The following is a 13,448-nucleotide window of genomic DNA, read 5'->3' as shown; positions in this document are numbered from 1 at the left end:
ACAACAGGGGGCAGGAACCAAAGATCTTTCTTTCTGTGAGGAAAATTCAGTCTCATCAGCTGCCTCCTTACCTCTCTCAAGGTAGTAAGACCCCGTGGCCAGCTTTCTGCCCGCTGCTCAGCAGCCAGGGGCTTCCTAGGTGCTTTGTGAGCCAGGGACGTGGTGACCCAGAGGGTCTGGCCTGCTTTGTGGGGGCTGCATTTCGGTTCCTCAGCACTCAGACCAAAGGCCCTCGGTCCAGCTAATATCAGCCACGTCTCGTAACTTCTGCTTTTTTCAGTTAGTGCTAAGGCAGTGCTGTAGCTGCCTCTGGTTTTGTCTACACTGGGGCCACTGGAACTGATCGCTTAGTGCTGGTAGGAAGAATAAAAATCAAACAGCATCGGCACCCTCGGGGCGTTTGTAATTGTGTCCCTGAGCAGCTCAGAGGGGGTGCAGCAAAGAGATGGCATTAAGGATCCTTAACACTTCTTTGGTGAAAGGGGGAGAATTTTTTAAGATGTGCAGGACAGACAACATCTTGATAGTTACAAAGGAAACAAAAAAGCCCCAGAAATGAATTTCCTCCTGAGGTACCAGTAAAAGACTGGATGTTCACAACATATGGTGAGTGGAGGCCAAATTAAGTTTAAAAACTTGGATCTACTTGCTGTGTTCAGTGCTAAAAGATAAGATGGATAAATCTTGCCAACAATCTTTAGGCAAGGAACTGTGAACCCAAACCAGCAGGACAGGAGGTTAATTTCTTCCCTCAGCCACACCAGGGAACAAACAGTGTTTTTATAGGAAATTCAGGCACTGATCTAGCAAATACCTCTCCATAAACTCTAGCCCAAAAGAATCACTTTGTAAAAGGTCATACCACCTCCTGTTCCCAGAATTAAGTTAATTAGCACTTGTCCCCCTCTGTATAAGATCAGGGATCCTCCCACAAAGGAGGTACACAACCGAACTGTTAAAAGATATACATATGCCCTCTTTAAGCAAACAGGCTTCTTTGTAGTATCACTAAAATTCCCTCTGGTCATCCCTATAGAAGAACACTCAATTGGAAGGGAAGCAGAGTGAGAGATTAGCATAACCAATGCTTTGCCAGGTATGAGGAGCATGGTACTGGGCAATGGGCATGCTGGTATTTTAGTATCACGTAGCAGTGATCTCCCCCTGTCTGGATGAGTTTTATGGGGCACAGCATCAGCCTCGCGTACAAAATGAAATATTTGAACTATTGAAATTTTCTGTCATTGAATTTGAAATATTTGTAGTGCCTTTTCCCTTCTGATGTGCTTTGTTTGTCTTTATTCCATCCAGGCATTTATGCTGTGTGTATTACTGAAGTATTTCACTTCCCCTCCCTGTGACCAGCTACGTGCATTGAGAGAAAGTAAATCCAGGTAAGGCCTGCTATCAGTTATATCTGGGTGCAACTGAAGTTTGATCAGCAATGAAGGTCAACACACTGTTCTGTATTTTCTGTCCACAAAAAAGTTACACAGTTCACTTACTGAGAGAAGAAAAAAATAGCCTAGCCTACCATGTGGTTCTTGGGCACAGAAACATCTTCATGGGTTGTCTGCCATGGTACTTACTGCTGGTTTACAACAGTAGTTTAAAAACAGAAACCCAAACCCAAGTGTTTAATTACAGACATGTCCAGCATAATCTAACTCTAGCATAGCATAAACTACATAGGATGCTAAACCCTACTTCTTAAGCTGGGAGCCTTTCTGACAGACAGACAGAACTTCTTGCTCTGAACGGAGCCTCGAACCTGCTAAGCAAGAAAGGATTACACCAAGGAGGGCAAGTTCCGTTTCACTGGGCAGAACACTGCTTTGCAGGCCTGTAAAAAGGGTCCAGAGACTATTTGTGTCGACTCCCTAAACCACAAACCACAGCTAGCCCTCCCTCTGAAGCAGTTGCACACTGCTCCGTGCAAAGCTGGAGCAAGATATTTTGGCATCCAGATCGCCTTCTCTGGGGGCCCACCCATCCCTTTTGGTCTCTTTCCATTCCTTATCACAGACTTACAGACCCTCTCCTGGGCAGCAGCAGAAACTGGAGCATATTTGCCTCCACATTTGGCACCCTTCTGTTTCACCATTACCCTGTTCTTCTGACTGGGGTGCAGCTTACCCACACTCGCTGGGTTCTCTGATACCAAGAGTGGAGTAATACATCGAGAATCACATATAAGAAATGTAAAACTGGCAACTGGCATTTGAAGCAGAATGAGAATTCAGGATGCACTTGGCATTTCAGCTTTAAAGTTTAAAATAAACACAGCAAACCTGAACTGTAGCAAAGGAATGGCTTATGGGCAGCTCAGACTTGTCCTAGGCTTTCAAGCCAGTCATTTCCCATAAATACTCATCATTTTAAACATAAGAAAGGGGGAGAGGAGACAAAACAAACTGAGTCAACTGCTTACTGTCTTTCTGATTCAGAGTCCTCAGCAGATGTAAGACAGAAAACTATTCTATGAAAAAGTTCCTTTTTATGTATCTGGGACAGCCCCCAAAATTTTTACCAGAGGGGAAGAAGAGGACAAGAACTAAACTGCGAACTTGTCCGCACCCTAGCAGGAATTCACCCGTTTTTCACCTCCCACAGGTATCATTAGCATGCTACTGAGAGCAGAAAAAAAAAAGCAGCTAAGATCAAACACAAGCTAGTAACAAAGCTCTTCCTCTTGTCATCCTGCAATGGACCAGAATTTCTGGCTGCAGCTAGTCTTTTCCTGAAAGGCTGGGTAAGTTCAGAGTCCCTTTTTAAAAAAAGTGCCACACTACGAACGTGCTACAGCTGCGACACAGAAAGTGCAGAAGGCAGGAAGTCTGACGTTCACACCAACCTCGGCCCCTTCACTCACACCTCTTTTCAAATAGCTTTAGCACATGGAGCCCACATTTTCACATTCTCAGAACTAGCTTTATCTATCACATTGCAAGTTGAAGAGAATTTTTTAAAATAGTACAAATCCCTCTTTTCAAATTCAAAGAATCACTTTATTGAGAGAAGCTTTTAAATTATAAAACCTACAAACTGTTCACCTCTCTGATTTTTGCAATAAGTGGCTACAATCTCTTTTTAAATAATCAACCTAATTTTTTAAAACTAAAATATGGATTGAAACACCATACCAACTGTTGTCACAGTCCAAAAATGTCCGGATTTTCAAACTTAAGTCCTCCCCTGTATAAAAGGGCCACACACATGTAGGTGTCAATCAGACTCTGTGGCAAAACAGAGGAACCCAGGCTGAGATTTCAGAATGGCACAGACTTTCCTGGAGAGAAACAAAGTGCCAGTCCTCACCCATCTGGAATAATTTCTGTATTTAAAATGCAGACTTCTTGAATTTGACCTGAAGAGGCAAGTTGCTTGATTTCTGCATCTGCTGTTTTGCAGTGTTGATGATACAAGTAGGAAAAGGGGGAAATAAAGACAAATATATGATATATAAGGCTACACCATAATTATGGTGTATTATTAATGCCTAATATTATCGTTGGGACTGCCTTTGCAGGCAACTCAAGAGGTCTGTTCTATGCCCAGAAATTCTGTAGCAGATCCTGCACATTTTTATTCCATTCTGTTAAAGAAACTTTATCTCCATTCCCCTCCTCTCAGCACCAGGATTAAAATAAAAGAACATTCAAAGTAGTTGTGGGAAATGGCAAACAAATGGGTAGTAAAGTCTGGAGATTGCTCAGCAGCAGAAAGCCGCATGCAGAAATTAGCCATGGGAAGTAACGAAGTGAGGACAACAAAACCCAGCATTGTCCAGCACTTGGACACTCTGCAAAAGGCTGATGATTGAGTGGAAAGAGCCAACCCCACATGATACTGCAAAGTCTCAAGTACTATTTTGAATCAGGTAAACTAATACCTCCTGTACCTGTTCCAAACCACGCAGTAATACATGGTCTCTGTTTCTACAGCCTGCTGGCTGCCCGCTTCGCCGTAGCATCTATCTGGGAGAAGATCTTGTATTTTCCCTTTGTCTCTGAAAAAGGATCCCAAACAAGTGGCAGGGACACACAGTTTTAGAAGCCTTTGCGTGTTTATCTTTACTGATAAGCCTGCAATCTTTGCTGCAAGCACATCAGCTTGTGTCTGCAGCAAAACCTTACTCCAGTCAATGCCTTCCTTGGAAGGGGCTTCCTCAGAACTGGGCAATGTGTTTAACCCCTTAGTGGCTGACATTAAAAGGCTCAGGTATGAAAGACCTATTTTCCCTCCTCAAAGATGCATCATGGTTTCATACATCCTTGAAAAACAAGCAAGCACGTAAGCCAGCCCTGCCTTGAGTCAGCAGCAATGCGGATTACATACCTACACAGATACTATCAGGGAAATTTACCCTAAGAGAGCTCCATCTTCCCAAACAGCCTCTGGTTCTGTGCAGATCAAAAGTATTGTCCATTTAAAATAAAGGGATGCAGATATCTAAATTGCAGGTTGAATGTATGAAAATTCATTAAGAGGGCTTGTTGAAATTATTTTGTCTAATTGATTGGAAACTGTCAGCAAGAGGCATTTGGATTCCTAGAGCCAGAGAATCAACCGCAATTCCAAGACATCTGATCCTTTTCTAGTAGGTTGAATAAACCTGCTCATACAGCTTTGTTAATACTTGAATTCTCAGTTCACACAAACATATGCCTGCCAAGGGCAAACATCCAGAAAGTCACTAGGGATCTCCCAAAGCTGAGATGCCAAGAGCTTGGACAGCCTAAAAATTACAAACAAGTGGCTTTTCTCTGACAGCAGGTTCCATTTATTTCCTCCCACTTGCTCTTTCCCCATCTCCTTCCTACACCCCTGAGTCAACCTCCACCAACTGAGTTTCAGTTAAGCATGTGCTTTGCCAGAGGTGTTTTTAAATCAGGTTTTTAAAAGTTTATTTATAGTACACGCGCACAGTGCATGATGCTTTCGGGGCTTCTGGAGACTTCAGCATTTTACGTATGACTTTGCCAGTTAGAAGGAACAGGAATTCTTCAACTGATCCATAGAAAACCACCTCCCTTGTGTTTGTCTTCTTCTGTACTCCAGCTCAGATTTGGAGTGAAAGAAAATTTTTGCTCTTTTATCTCCTCCCCATTATTCATAACATCCGTGATCAATGTACTGGAAATTCCAACTGAAAAAAAAATTTAGAGGAAGCCAACTGATCCTCCCCAGTTGATTTTTTGGCAAAAACAGCAACCTGTGAAACAATGCAAGGATTCTGTGAACAACATCCCATTAGGGCAAGAGTTGGAAAACAGTGCAATAAACAGGACTGGGTGAAACTTGCAGGCAGAGCTCACATGGTCCAACGCTCCTTACATCTGGCAAGCAGCAAGTTTCATTAAGCAGTGTTTGTCCTAAATGGACATACTTGACCCATGTGACCAGTTTGTCTTTTCATAAGAAAAGTGTAACATGGCCACAAGATCACTTCCAGGCAGAAAAACATGTATGTCCAGAAGCAAATCTCCAAGCTCAAGTCCAACCCCAAAAAATAGTTCTGCTAATAGTTTGGCTTTCACATCGAAATGCAAACCTTTACTGCTGTGGAGAGATGCCACATTTTGCTTCTTGCTCTGTATCTGGAGTGGGCAGTAAGTGTCCACTAGCCAGGACTTTCAAATCAAAGGGTATGTTCGTGGCTGGTTTTACAATGCGTTTGCCTTTCCCTGTTCTTAAATAATGTAAGTTGCTGAAATATTGGTTCTCCAGCTGCACCGCAAATAAGAACAGAGCAAGTATTCAGGGTAAGGGCTCAGAAACTTTGGTATTAGGAGGTGGCACAGAGGCGTTCTGGGAGGAGAAGAAAAGGATGTGGTAGACAATTTGCTAATGCCCAGAAACTCTCCCTGAAAAAGCTAGCTGCACGCCCGAATGCCTCAGGACAGGGCTGAGTCCATCCCTCTTTCCACAAGAGCAGCTCTTTCTAAATAAAGAGGTCTTACATGCAGGACTTGGGAAACTTAATTCAGATTAACTAAAGTTGTAAATTTAAAGTGAATGAGCTAAACCACATCTCTGTGCAGGCACACTCATCCAGTTTGAAAAGGAACTTTAATTTGGTTTATCTCATTTTACTGAATTAAGAGCATTTTAATTCTAAGAGTGCCCATGCAGGATTAATGAGCTGAACAAAGGATGAAGTTACACGTTACGTTGGAGTTGAATGTGGCATAGGAAGTCCCCCCACTTCCATGCTGAAGTTAATTATCACCCACAATTAAAAACAAGCCAAACTAAAATTATAAATTCAACTTTACTAATTATTAATATCTACAAATCTCAAGCTGCATTAAAAGTAAACAAAAACAACAATGAAACAGAATTCTGGCTCTACATTTGCCTTCTGTTTCAATGTACCAGAGCACATGTGTTGTTAAGAATAAAAGCATTAGCAGGCAAAAGTGAGGAAAAAGGACGTTGATATCATAAAAATTGGGAAAAGACAGCAGCGCATGAGAAACACTCATGATATTACTTCATGCAGTGAAATGACAGACGCCAGACCCCAGCCACATCTGTACAACAGGCTGCTTGTGGACCTACATCTAGATTTGACTTCCACCATTTCCATGACCTACATCTACCACCTACCAGACAGTTCTCAAGCTTTAGGGCAACATTGTTGTGCTGTTTGTAAGCAACTGGTATGTTTCCAGCTTACCTAAGCAATCCAAACCTCTTAGAGCTAGCTTCATGCATGGCCATACAACACCACAATTCAGCTGCATGGCCACAACATTTTTTCATCACAAGTGTTCAGCAAAGATCATTTCATAGATGAGAAATAGCAAGCAATGGTAAATTTCTAGCTGTCACTTAGGAAATGAGACTCAACTTCTCTACTTCAGTTTACCTAAAACTGCTGGGACATCTTGGAGGAAACCAGAACCAGAAGACCCAGTTCTTTCCCTGCTAGTCATACCTATACAATAACGCCTCTTATATTTATATAAATGAACTACAGAAGTCCAGCTAGCCAACGGGAAACTGACCAAATGCTTGAAGTGAGAGCACCTGGTAATTGTGGTTACTAAATAGGCTGAACCCCAAAGATCGTCCTCTCCCCTCCCCCCCTCCAGAAATACACGCTCCTCTTTTTGAGCAGGAGAAGAAGAAAAAAAGGATAAAGAATTTTTATTATAAATGTTAAGTAAGCAACACTCTGGCTCTGATGCAGGCTTCGACAGGAGGGAAAACCAACTTCTCAAGCAAGTAAAGATTGTTTAACAGGAGACACATGAAAGCATCGCCTCAGAATGCAAGGAAATCCCAGGCTGGCTGGTTGGGAAAGAATTAGCAATACATAATTAAAAAAGCGCTCTCCCCTTCCTCATCCCTGAGGTGAACACAGGTCCTGCATAATATTGACTTCCACATCAGCACCAGAGAATGAAGATATTGCTTGAGGTCTTTCTCATTTCTAGGCAGGTCTCTCTCCCTCTTGCTTTCAGTTGCTGGAGGCTATTTCACACCAGTTACCAGCAATGTTCCTGTGCAGCAGGACATGCTGTCCGTATGTGCAGCTTGTGATGAAAGATTTAGCCACTGGAGAACACCAGGAGGGAGGGAACTAGATGCTAGTTCTTATCTTGCCTTGCAGTAGAGGTTCAGTGGCCCTTTACTGGTGGCCTTGATTCTGCACCAGTGGAGCCAGCCTCCTGCTCCTGTGTTTGGAAGGGAGGAGTAGGAGAGAGCTCAGATCCCACTCTGCTGGACAGGGTAAATCCGATCATTTGGTGGTGCCACCTGGAACACACTCTCTCAGGATCCTCTCCAGGAAAATCTACAGAAAGACCAGGGACATTTACTACGTTAACCAGGCCCAGCACGCAGGAAGAGATGAGGCACAGCATAAGGCCGTGCACAGTGTGGGAAGACTTCTGTACAGAGGTGGAAAGGACTGAGAGCAGAGGACAGAGATGTGCAAAACTGAGCCCTACGAAAAAGCACACTGCCAAACATAGTTCATGCCTTTAGCACAAGAGGCTGGGCTACTTACTGATGGCAGATGAATTAAAAAGGTCAGCAAACACAGCTGGCAAAAGAAAGAAAAGCAAAAGGAGGTGTGAATAGCAGCTGCCCAGAGCGAGCACTGGTCTGTAGGCAACAATGTCAGTGATGCACCCAGGAACAACATCACATCTCGCTTTCCCTGTCCCACAGAAAGTTGAAGACTGAGAACCACTGGAGCACAGTGCACAGCGGTACAGCTGACCTGCAGTGTGCCTTGGTCCCCTGCCCAAAAAGGCAAGGAGTCAGCAAGAATGGATTAACTGCAAGTGTGTTGTACATGAAGGAGGATACCCAGCTACACAGAACACTCACGAAAAGGCTAGGAACTCTCTTGCCTTCGGGCATAAGCCAACCACTAACTTCCTCTATAGGCAAGTTATTGCTTAGTTGTTTGTTTTAGGAGTTCTTGTACCTTTCCCTCAAGCATCTGGTGTTTGCCTCTCTTGGAGAGAGGATGCCAGACTAGACAGACAGATCATGGCTTCTTTCTGGTATGGCAATTACTGCATTCCACCCTGGAAGGGGGAGAACACACTGGGGAAAGCGAGGAATGTTAGATGGCAAGTTCCAATAACACACGGCCCGTTAAATAGCCTTCCTTCTCCATCTGGCCCTGCGCTCTCCTGCCAGCAGCACGCTGGGAGCACACAGCAGCAGAGCTTGGCTCTTTACATTTTCAAAGAATTCTGTGTTCCACTGCAGAATCGGGATCAAAGCTGATCAGGGTTCGGCTCTCACCCTGGAAGTCCTCACTCATTCAAAAAGCAGGATGTTCCCACGCAAGTAAATGTGTTACAGAACAGGGGGCCACAGCAAAATTGTGGACTGCAGCCCAAGTTAATATAGAATGCAATATTAAAAAAAAAACACAGATCTCACTAGACACAATAGTCCCTCAACATCAGGCTACATTAGACTGTCCTGTATAATCTGTGTCTCTACAGCTAAAAAGAGCCCATCAAAGTTTACCTACAAAACCTATTCTCTGCCACCTCTGAATAAGCCAGCACATCTCCCGTAGAATCATAAATACTTGTAGCAGCTTAGGAACTAGGTATTTGGAGATAGCATTTATACTTGAAATGGGCATTTTGCAAGGCCCATTCTTCCTCGAATGTCTAGGAGCCAGAGGGCTTCCAAGTCCCTCAAGCCAACTGTAGTCTGGGGAAACTTAGCCCTGCCTTTCTACCTGAATATTCTTCGATCTGTTGATTTTGGCTCTCTGCCAGTTTAACCTTCAAACCCAGGTCTCCCAGTCTGTGTGTTAGCAGAAATTGCTGGTAGGTACCTGTTCAGATTAGCTGCCCAGGCACTATCTCACTTGTAGCCTGCTTCATGGGTACTCTTGAAAGCAGCTGATGATGATGCATTTATCCAGTGGAGCCCTCGTTTCCTTACTGCCCATCTGCTCACGGGGAGGCAGAGCTAAACAGACAAGATACAAATAGCCGACAGCAAAGACCTTGCCACACCAAATAATAAAAACCAGGAAATCCAAAGCCTACACCTACCTATTGAATTTGTGTTGGTTTTTAAAAGCAGCAGAAGAATGTGGATAAGCAAACACAGATACAGTTGAATGACTTATCTAAGTTTAGACAAGTGGTATCTAAATAATGCTATTTTAGCTTATTACTGTAACAAATATGAGAATTGATTTAATAACCTAATGTTGTTTTTGGACAGTAGAGGTCTGCATCAATGGACCAAGACACTAATTATATTATCTTATCAAATCAGCGTACAATAATAGAACTTCTCTCTGCATTGATGGAACTAGGTTTGGCTTGGCATCAGAAAATAATCCCTGAAAGACAGGAGATACTCTTTAGCAGGAACTCTTTGTGACTAGGTGCATAGTTGTTATTTTCTTTCTTTTTCAAAATATTAACAAGTATTATCTTTAAGGTATCACATGACAAGGAATTTCCTCTAATAATCTTTTATTATTTGTTATTTAACCTCCCTTTATCTTTCTGAGAGGTAGTCAATATAATTCTCCAAAAGACTTAAGTAAAAGGGAAAGAACTGCTGGTGCATATGCAAATCTATTCATTGTAAGCCTACAATAAAGCTTTTTCCATCAAGGTACAAGCAAAATGACTTACTGACATTAACTGGCAAGTACTTTGCATTCATATGATATCTTTCATCTACAGACTTCAAAGCAGCTGACAGGAGGCAGGCAGGCGTTGTTTCTCCATCCATCCAAGGAAGAAGCTGAAGCACAAAGTGGCAATGTCTACCAGACAAGGTAAAACCATTAGCAGAAATCTAAATTAACTAATTCCCAGTCCTTATAAAGGAACTACATTGCTCCCAGTACAAGTCAGACGTGCACCAGAGGGCAGAACCACCACTCACCCACGCTCCTCCGAGAACTGCTAGGGATTATTTAAGAATTTAAATCACATTCATTAGAAACTAAACAAATATGGAATGCAGTACTCTTCTCCACAAATGCAAAAGATGAGGATTGGAAACCAATCCAAATCTGAAGTTCTGCAGTGCTCCAAGTAGAAGCACTCCTTGATTCAACCTGCAGAAGCACAGGTTTTCATTCATGAGGCGAGGAATGAAAATGCTGCTTCATAACCTAGCAAGTGTTTAAATAAACCTGTTCAGATGAAGATCTCTCCTCTCTGGAGGAAATCTAATACTACAAGAAAGGTCATGGAAATAATTTCAAAAATGCCATCTTAAGAGAGCCTTGTTTCAGCGCTTCACCTTATTCTTTTAACTGAAGAAACGCTGATTGCCTGGAGCACTCAAATGGCCAGCAGAAATTCCTTTTAAACATAAATAGGGCAAAAATATCCCCGAATAGTGTTGTTTTAAAAGAGCTGTATGGATTCCTGTAAGTTTCAAAACAAATAAACAAAAAATGATGCTGAGGCAATCTATGGAGCAAGCAGTCTTTTAGCATTGGTCAAAAATCTGCAATAGAAATATTTAAAAATGCACTCCTTGGTTATGAGATCTCCCATGGCCTATGGAGGCGGATAATATTAGAGGCCACTAAATCCTAAAGTTTATTTTTCTTAAAGTTTTCACTTCAAATAAAGCTTTGTTTTAAAATGTATGAGGCCAACTGTTAGTGCATTGAGGTCCTGGTTATTAGCCAGCTAGAGCCCATGAATTATGTTTAGTGAGAAGTTTATTGGCTCAGTAAACACCATTCCAGTTCCCCTCACCCCTGAACTGTGGAAGCCAAACCAAGAGATATTCAATGCCATGTTACCACTAGCACCAGAGCAACCATTATCTGATTACAGGCATTTTATTTTTATTTTTCGAGAAGAATTTGCTATTGCATTATTTAATACAAGGAAGTCTTTAAGTTTACCAAGGCAACTCACAAAGACTAAGTAACTGTTTGGTCCAGTTTACCATATACTGGAGTGGGAATATTTGTTTCCATCTCACAACTTTCCAAGTTCAAGCACTGCAGAAATGCAATCCCTTAAATGCTTGGTAAGACAGGAGTCTGGCAAGAAAATTTAAACAAGCAAGATTAGAGCAGACAACCACAGGACCTTTCTGATAAAACCACTCTTGTGCAGTATGGAGTGGTAAGAAGTTGTATGTGTTTTATCTTCTTGTTGCTGTGTCTCAGGGAAGACACATAAAAACTGCCTCCACTCTGTGTTCTGAGGGTAGGTGCCCAGAGGTTGGACTCGGTCTTGGGGAATGATGTTGCTCTTTATAAGTTAAATAGTCAAGAACAACTTGCACCATTATGACTTAATCGGAGAGCTGGCTACAGCTCAGTCACAGCTCAGGTAAGATGCACGTGCATGCCCAGAACACACCTAAGGCAGATGCGTGTGGTGTTAGCACTGTCTTGTCTTACTCCTGCTTGTGGGAAGCACCAGGAAACAAAACAGAAGGTAAGCATCTCCAGAACTAGCAAGACTGACATGTAGCTGTGCAAACCCAAAAGCAACTTCTATTTGTGTGGCTGCCTTTGTCCTGGGCACAAAGCTGTCTTGTCTGGTTACCTTTCTCTGCCATGAGCTAAAGACTCCCATACTGAGTGTCAGCAGTGATCCGTCAGTGTGCAGTAAGCTGTTAGCGTGCTTGCTGGTCCAGTTCTCTGGAACAGCTAAAATATACCAGAAGACTGCAGGGATTGGGTCAGTTGTTGAGGCAAGGCAAGTTAATTTAGTTGGAAGAATAAGGATGAAAAAAAAAAAAAGTGTTATGATAACAGTAGTCTGTTCTGGTAGCAAGGTAAACTGGAACTCAAGGTTCTCTCCCTCTCCTAGTCCTTTGTATCTGTCATAACACGTTGGCTTCAAATGCATCTCTTCATGGCTTTGCTTCTTTTCTTGCCTTTTGCTTATCCTGTCCATTTACACTGTGGCATCTTCAGGGAAGAGACTGTGCTTGTACCACACCTAGTGAAAGCTTTAGGGCTTTGCATTCCCTAAAATAAACAACGCTTTTATCTATAGTCTTTGCTATAGAGGAATATATGTACCACCAACTATGAAATCTCACATACTCACATAAATGCTTCTTCTGATACCCTGAGAGTCATGATGCCAGAATCTGTCCATGTGACAAGGAAGACCCTCAGCAGTACAGATCCTTAATGTCCAAGCTATCCTACAAGGACATGTCAAACCCGTATCATCACATCTGTAATGAAGCACCTTTAGGGAGCAGGCACAGTTAAAAACTTTCCACCCCAGTAGTGGTGAAAGACAAGATACCCTTCTCTTTAAACTTAACCCTCTCCCTTCCAAAGAATGCCTGGAATTTCTACTATTTCCCAGCAGAGACTGGAAGGCAAAGACTTGGCATGGGGCAAGACAGATAAGAGCAGTTGCCTTCTCTGTAGGTTTTGTTAACTCCGCATAATTGCTTAGGGCATATGATGGTTAGAGAGAAACACATACACATCTGTCAGAGACAGACTACAAATCACTAGTATAATTCCAAGCAAACAAAATCTAGTTTACAATGTGGCTGTGGTATATAAAACACCTCTGTAAAACTACAGTATAATTCAACTGCTGCAGGTTTAATTTACAAAGTAATGATGTAGTTTTCCCTCTCAAAGACTGCCATTTAGGATCACTAAGATGTTGAATAAAGTCTTAGCTGTCTTCTGGGACACATGGTTAAGGCTGATTGTTGTTAGAAGCCTCTCTAAGCAAGCCACATTTAAATACCATGTTTTGCAAAAAGGCCCATATCATCTTGCATGTGAATTCAAGTCCCTTTACCAGTTTAAAATCTGGGTCAAGGCAATTTGCTTACATTTGGAGTCCTTTTCCAAAACTAATGGCATGTGGGATTTAGAGTTGCAGATATAAGACAACCGGATGAACTGCTATTATCTGCTCTGCATCATGCACGTACCATCTACAGTTTTCCTACTAAGCTTTGTTCACATGTACAACCCA

General features: G+C 42.4%; 2 protein-coding genes across 10 annotated transcripts in view; one reads left to right on the top strand and one right to left on the bottom strand.

Moving 5' to 3' along the window:
• Positions 1 to 13,448, top strand: part of UBE2L3 (ubiquitin conjugating enzyme E2 L3) — a 243,152-nt gene that overhangs the window by 145,319 nt on the left and 84,385 nt on the right. The window contains exons 6-7 of the mRNA XM_084491615.1: positions 1,312 to 1,394; positions 10,194 to 10,288. The gene's annotated coding sequence lies outside the window, so the exon portion shown is untranslated. The remainder of the gene's footprint in view (positions 1 to 1,311; positions 1,395 to 10,193; positions 10,289 to 13,448) is intronic.
• The window catches only part of HIC2 (HIC ZBTB transcriptional repressor 2), a 74,597-nt gene that overhangs the window by 45,104 nt on the left and 16,045 nt on the right, over positions 1 to 13,448 (bottom strand). Inside the window, exon 1 of one of the 9 annotated variants that reach the window (XM_084491602.1) lies at positions 12,546 to 12,750. The exons of the other annotated variants lie outside the window; for them this stretch is intronic. The gene's annotated coding sequence lies outside the window, so the exon portion shown is untranslated. Of the gene's footprint in view, positions 1 to 12,545; positions 12,751 to 13,448 lie in introns of those variants that run through there. 9 annotated transcript variants of the gene reach the window in all.

The sequence above is a fragment of the Aythya ferina genome, assembly GCF_964211825.1.
Source record: "Aythya ferina genome assembly, chromosome: 17".
NCBI classification, from domain to species: Eukaryota; Metazoa; Chordata; class Aves; order Anseriformes; family Anatidae; genus Aythya; species Aythya ferina.
Note: the sequence above shows the minus strand (reverse complement) of the source record. Positions and strands in the feature narration are given on the sequence as shown.